This window comes from Coptis chinensis, chromosome 3 (genome assembly GCF_015680905.1).
Source record: "Coptis chinensis isolate HL-2020 chromosome 3, ASM1568090v1, whole genome shotgun sequence".
In the NCBI taxonomy this organism is placed as follows: domain Eukaryota; kingdom Viridiplantae; phylum Streptophyta; class Magnoliopsida; order Ranunculales; family Ranunculaceae; genus Coptis; species Coptis chinensis.
Window position 1 is genome coordinate 123,482,996 of NC_141458.1, and position 7,104 is coordinate 123,490,099.

A 7,104-nucleotide genomic window follows, 5' to 3' on the forward strand; every position below is an offset into this window, starting at 1 on the left:
TGCCACTAGCCAAACTGTAAGTACACAATCCCACCATTCACAATGTCTTCTCATTATTAACAATGCACTGAGAGACACAGCAACTGGACCAATTGTTATGTATCCAACCGAAAAACAAAATATGGCAGAGATTCAATTTCTAAAGGCAATGTTGGGCATTCACTAGCATATCCATGGCACAGCGCAAGCAAATTCAGTCTATCTAAACCATGTTTGTGTCATCAAAATAAATATCAAACACAGCGTTTAGCTCAACGAAACCTGGAAAAAGGAAAATAACCAGGCAGTAGAAATCTCAAATTAGAGGTGATTACATGTATTCCTTCAAAGACTGAAAGATGATACCATTTATTCCATTTCTAACTTGCCAGAAATATCTCATAAGTAATGTTTCAATTCAAAGATTCCTATAATCAGCTGGTATTGACAACATAATAAACCACATAATGAAATGAATACAGAATACTACTAAGAGAGGGATCAGTGATTACCATGACCCACAAACAAGTAATTTTGGTTCACGTTTCTAAGTGCTTTCAAGATGTTACCCGTATCTGACAGTAACACACGCTGTAGTGTCCATGTCACTTGGAAAATACTCACAGCTTGGTACTTCTGATTATTATAACAATGCACAGAGAGAGTTGAGACATCTAGATGAGAATATATTAAACACAAAGGAAAACGCTGAAATCCACACATCTTAAAGACAATACTAAACACATGAAAAGTGTAGCTGAAATTCAAATCCTAAATGTTGGGTATTCACTAACATATAAAGGGCACAGCACAATAAAATCCGTTTCTCTATTCTCTAAACAGTCTTTATATGCTTGGACGAAACCGTTAGCAAATAAGTTGAACGAAAACAACAGCCACCAACCATGCACTCACTTAAAATTACAGCAGGCCATCAAACACCATTCTGAGGGTGAGACGACCACACGAGAACATCCTAATGAGATGATCCCTCGACAGCACACACATCTAATCCCACATGCTCAAAACTAAAGATTTCGTCATTTCTGTATATTGTGGATGAAACTTTGAGCAAATAAGAAAGAAACACAAAATCAGATAAATATATACAGTTCCAAAGTACAGAGAAAAACCATTTACTTTTCAGCCTGCGATTGATCAAAACCTATAGAGATATGAAATGATCCCCTCAAGCACAACAACAGAGATGTGAGACAATCCTGAGCACCATTCATTGCTGATCCACAGGCTTAAACTGATGGGTCTCATCAATGACATCTCAGAAACAATCAGTAAAAAATTCCTTTAATAAAAAAACATGCTATCAAGCTCAATATGAACCCACAAGCAGCTCCTTCTAGATGATCCCACAGGCTCAGTAGACAGTAATGATTATAATTATGTGTATTAGCATGAATATATGTGAAACAAAATTCAAAAAATTATTTTAGGTTTAATAATTTTTTTTTGAAGTCTCAGCAAGTCTTCAAGCACTACAAAGATGTGAGGAGGGTATGTCACTCAAGCTTTAACAACTGTTGTGCGATGACAGCTTTAACAACTGTTGCGCGATGACAGCTTTAACAATTTTGGCACGATAATCCCTCCGTTAACACAGTTTGAGATGACTCACATCATCTATGTATAATGCCCAAGACCACACTCAAAAAACAGAAGTCACGAAGTCAAGTAAAACTTACATAAACAAAGTAACATAAGCTCACAAAAAACGTTTTACTCAACAAGCTTTCATGCACAATCTACAGAGGCATAAGATGTTCCCCTAGGCAGCAATGTTGTAAATGATCCCTCAGACTCAATGATGATAAACCTCTATGTAGGATATGCAAGAAAACATGCTCAAAGGTAGAAAATGAGACAAAAAAAAGTAAATAAGAAACTCATATATAAATGAATTCGTAAAATCCAAAGAATGTTTACTCTTTTTAAAACATGACGTTCAAGCACAATCTACAAAGACGTAAGATGATCCCTCAAGGCAGCACAGATAAGATGATCCCTCAAACTCAAAAGTGCCTTCATCGTCTATGTATAGTGTGCAAGATAACAAACTGAAAATAAAATTTACAAGACGAAAACTATTAAAAAAAAATAAAGAAAGGGAAAGAAAACATATAATCAAGTAGCACATAAATGAATTCATAAAACCTTACGCAAAAAACTTCTTAATCATGCTATCATACACAATCTACAAAGACACGAGATGAACTCTCTGGCAACACAGTTGTACGTACCTCCCCACCACAGTAACGACTATATCTTTCTTCTCGGGAACATCTCGAAGTAACAACTCTCATAGTCTATGTATGAAGTGCATGAAAACATGCTAAAAACTTTAAAGCATAAAATCCACTTTCATAAATTAATTCAGACAATCTAACGAAAATATATCTTATTGACCATGCATTTAGGTACAATCTACAGAGACGCGATATGATCCCCCCCACCCCAAAGTAACATATCTGTAGATGATCCTGATGATTCGTTAATAATGACTTCCACTCCCTATGTATGGTATGATGTGTTAGAAAACACAATCAAAGAAGAGGAAAAGACGTAAAACAGGTAAAATCACTTTTTAGAACATGCTCTTAATCCCAGCCCAAAAATGTGCAAGATGTCCCCTTGGGTGGCACAGTTGTAGATCCCTCATACTCAATTCAATGGCAATGATTTTTGTCGTGTATGGGTACATGTGCAGAAAAAGTAATCAAACAAAGAAAACTTGAGAAATCAAATCACATGAAAACCTAACAAAAAGGAATTTATAAAATCTAAAGAAGACTTGCTTTTCTTAACACGCTTTCAAGCACAATCTACATTAGATGAATCCCCAGGCAGCACCACTATGGAGGACCCCTCAAGACTGAAAGTGGTGACTTTCATTGCCAGTGTATGATATGCAAGAAAACACATTTCAGAAAAACCTTGTGAAACACATGATCAAGTAGAAACTAGCATAAATTATACACTAAATTTGGAGAAAAATGAAACAGGGAAATTTGGTTTTTGAGGATGTTTTCAGGCACAATCTACAAAGACATGATACGATATGATCCCTCAACCTGCACATGTGTACATGATCCATTCCAACTTTCAACAAATAATGCATGTCAGCGTCATCATATATGTATGATGTGCAGAGAGATAAGAGAGAAGCTAGCAAGAATTTACAGGAACGTGTTAATACAGCCCAAAGAAAAAATATACTTTTTTGCAAGGTCTCAACTCTCAAGAAAACACACAAAAGAATATTATTAGTAAAATAATGGAGACATAAATCAAACCAATTCATTAAATCCATGGGAATTTTTTTTCTGAACATGCTTTTGGCCACAAATCTAGAAGTCCCTCCCACACCAAAAAATAAAATAAAAATCAAGTATCATAGTCCCAGTAAATATATGCAAGGAAACACACTAAAAAATAAGGCAAAATCTCGTAACGACTTGCACATAATTTCACAAAATAATGAGACCGTTTCTTTCTTCTTTCTTTTTTCCTTCTGACCATGTGGTCAAGCACATTCTATAATGACATGACACTACAACATGATCCCTCAGTATAACGACTTTCATTGTCAATGTACGATGTCCAAGAATATCCCTACAAACAAATTTTATGAGACACACTATCAAGTAGAAACAAAGATACTCAGCTCTCACAAAAAACTAAAGAAAATATGTTTTTTGTAAGTACTGTTTCACGTATAATCTACAAAACTCGAGATGAACCTAGCTTCAGGCAGCAGCAAACAAAAGTGGTCTGCAGATGCTCTCTCAGACAGACAGCACATTATTTGCAGATGATATATAAGGTTACTTAGTAAATACCTTTCATCGCCTATGGGTATTGCGCATAAAAGCACGCACAAACTCGCAGTATGATCTAAGTGTGAGATTACAGCTCAAGCAATCCTTACTGAGAATTTAGATGACCCCTCAGGCAGAATGTCCCACAAGTCCACACGAAACTGCCACGAAACATGAGCAAAAGGATGAATGAATCACAAAGTCAAATAAAAAAAATTGGCTACCAAACAAAAAGTCGACATTTATTTTAAATATGAGATCAAGTACAATCTACATAGATAAAAATTTAACCCACCAGCATAACCAACCGAGATGGTAGCACGCTTATAGTTGGTGACCACATTGGCCCAAAACTAAATCATTCCATCATCCAGGTAATTACGTATATTTCACATGAAACCATGCGCTAAAAAAGTGAATGAAACACAAAATCACCTATTAGAATTCGGCTGCATGACTTTAAATATAAAAATAAAAACTGGACATCTGATCAAGCACGTATCTCAATCCCTCAAGCAGCACAAGTAAGCAAACTACAAGATATGACTACAGAGGCAACATTATCAAGCTTTATAGCTATACCAAGTAAGGTGCTATTACACACACCTTGGTAGAATTAAATAAGAATTGTTTGCAGGCCCCTCTGGAAAACCTACCTACTTAGCCTATTTTCCTGTTTCTTGTCCACATTGATGGATGCTACCTCCATCTCCAAAAGCAAGTATGACTTCCCTTCTCATCATCTTGGCTGCAACCTCCAAGACACCGCTGCTTTTGTTAGACTCACTGATGGATCGCTAAAACAAATCTTAAAAAGAACTAAGAGCATCTCTAGGTGGTGGTAGCATACTCTTCAAATTTGAAGAATGCGACCACAGAATCTGGTAGCAAATTTCGACCAACTCTAGGTGGTCGCAAATTCGTGGTCGCAAAATTCATTGGAGATGACCCTGCGCGACATTAGTACTGGCGCCAGTATCACTGTCGCGCGACATTACCACTGTCGTAAGCCCCCAAGTTCAAAAAAAAACTCACGCGACATTCCCACTGTCGCACCAAATTCCGAGATGAATGAGGCCACCTAGAGATGGAATTCCGAGAAATTCCGAATTTTTTCTTCAAATATGAAGGATTTGACAGGTTATACTACCACCTAGAGATGCTCTAAGTAACTATACAATCCGCATAATACACTGTGATATAACAATAATGACAATAATATAAATATCGACAATACTAATTCTATTAATTGATCTACCATTATACTATTAACAATAATAGTTGTACTTGATCTATTAGAATTTGACCTATACGACCAAGTCATTCAACCCCCTGAAAATAATGTAGATGGGTTGGTAAAGTTGGTCAGTGTACCTTTGATAAACTGTGAAATTCTCCATATCTCAGTGATCTACATGAATAGCTTAAGAATTTATGAGTAAATAACCAGAAGTTCTTCAGAGCCTACAAGTCCTTCAAAAGCCACCGTAGCCTCAATTCAACTTCTCCCTTCGTGATTCAAACATTTATTATAATAACGTCTTACTTGCATCCTAAAAGTGCAGTCATAATGGCTTTCCGTAATCCTAATTGTACCTCTGAAAACAGTACATAGTAGTAGTTTATCAGTAGCAAAACAATAATTATTAAAGCCAACAAGTGGCTCAATAACCTCCGAGGCTCCAACTTACTTCCATGATCCAACTTTTAGCTTCACGCTCCTAAAGCCCAAAGATGGGCATTGCTAAAATTTTAAGACTTTCCCTTAAACTTGTGGCTTTACACCCCTCTGAGAAGACACTTAAATGCATTCAGATCATGATTCTAAATAGGAAGAAGCAATCTATTCCATGCTTCTAAAAAAAACTTCAGACTTGATTTTACAGGAATGAATAAAGATAGGAATATTGTCGGACTAGGTTGGAGTTGTGGATATATTGCAAAATCCGCTTTTTATTATCAAGAAATAGCACACCTTATTCTGAAAAAGAAGTCAATAAAACAGATGTGTCAATCGTACTTGGAATATCGAGATATGATCATACAGATTAGATGGCATCAGCTTAATCAAGACCTAAAGGCAACTCAACAACACACAATGACACACTGAATTAGTAAATTGATTAGCAAAGCTGACTACATCTCACTAAGGATTGCAAAGAATAATGACCACACGGAGCCTGGATGTGGCTTTAGTGCCTTTTCCTGTCTTTCCTACTGAAGCACAATTAAAAATTTTGGTTAATAAGCAGTAAGATGCAAAGTACACCAGTAAACTATCATGCAAATGAAAATTCTTATACTGCTTCAAGTCTACAGCCCTAAGAAAATAGTGAACGCATATACTGAGCCAACATTGCAAGATCATATGAATACTATAAACCACACATGACCAACGTACCAAAAGCTTAAAAAGTAAAACCCAAAAACCAGGAAAATATGAAGCCTAACTCGAGTATAAAGTCCTACAGGAGAACATAAGTAAAGAACGTAAACACATTATACAACTTGCCCTATAAAGAAAATTCTGAGTTGAGAACTTCTTGATAACTCGATTTCTATTTAGACAACCAAGTGACACAGCCACTTGTAGAAATTATGCCAATCAAAGAATGCATATACTTAAATGACTTAGTACGATTATCTACACATACACAAAGCAATGGAAACAGTAATGCATTTAACATCAAGAGTAACACATCTCTCACAGTTGCAACAAGACACCATCAAGCATAATCTATTGATCTACTCAGACATTAGATGATCCCTCGGGCAGCACACGCAGCTGGTCCCACAGGCTCAAAACTAAGGATTTCATTGTCTATGTATATCGTGGATGAAACCATATGAAGATAAGATGAACTAAACACAGTCTATTATTATAAACATATGGTAAAAATATAAAGAAAAACCTTTCCTTTGTGAGCACGCAATCGAGTACAATGCTAGAGCACTGTGAAATTATCCCTCAAGCACAACACATACAGAAATGTGAGATGACCCCTCAAGGCACCACCACTCATAACTGATATCATAGGCTCAAAATCTGATTTTATCGCTTATCAAACCATGATCCCTCAGAGAGTAATACAAAGATTCAGTTACAAAATAAACAAACAAAACTTTCTTTTTCAAAACATGTGATCAAGCGCAATACACGACTAGCTGCAGACCCCGAGATATGCTAATATATTTCGAGATTAGCGAAAAATGCCAAAATATGCTAAGATATTTCGAAAAATATCACGAAATTTACTAGTTTGATAAAATAGTTTTTTAAAAAAAATCTCGG